Source organism: Fulmarus glacialis, unplaced genomic scaffold, assembly GCF_000690835.1.
Source record: "Fulmarus glacialis isolate BGI_N327 unplaced genomic scaffold, ASM69083v1 scaffold13007, whole genome shotgun sequence".
NCBI classification, from domain to species: domain Eukaryota; kingdom Metazoa; phylum Chordata; class Aves; order Procellariiformes; family Procellariidae; genus Fulmarus; species Fulmarus glacialis.
The window spans coordinates 9798-10375 of record NW_009223851.1 but is presented as its reverse complement, the minus strand read 5'-3'; positions in this window follow the sequence as shown (position 1 = coordinate 10375).

Here is a 578-nt window from a genome sequence, read left to right as displayed (position 1 = left end):
TACAACCGGCCTCACCTCTGCGGGGTTGGGGACGCTGGGGACGTGGCAGGGCACACCTAGAGCCACAGGGCCACCCGGCACCGCTTCCAGCGCTGCTTTTGAGGTCACTTGCAAGGAAAGAGCGTTTGCTGGAGGCCGGACGAGCACACGCTGGTGTGATGGTGGTGTGATGGAGGTGGCAGGGCGGGGAGCGGCGGGGGCTGCACGGGAACCCCCTGCAGAGGAGTTCTGCTCGGAGCCGGCTGCAGGCGAAGCTTTTCCTGCTCTGCCCCGGGAGCTGCTCGGAACCACCTTCCCCGGTGCTGGGGCTGTTTGTGGGAGGGATCCTGAGCCCCCACCGGGATCTGGCCCTGCCTGCAGAGGGATTTTTGGAGGTTTTTTTGAGTTTTGCAGCCAGTGTTGGGTTTTTTTTACACAAGATGCCTTATCGCAGTGGTGCTGGCGCTGCGGGGACCAGCTGGGGGGTCCGGGCATGTTCCATTACCCCTGGCTGGGACTCCTCCTCAGGGCGCTGGCAGGGGCTCCCCTTGCCCGCAGGCACCAGGGTCACCCCGGGAGCTGAGCCCTCCTGCCCGGCA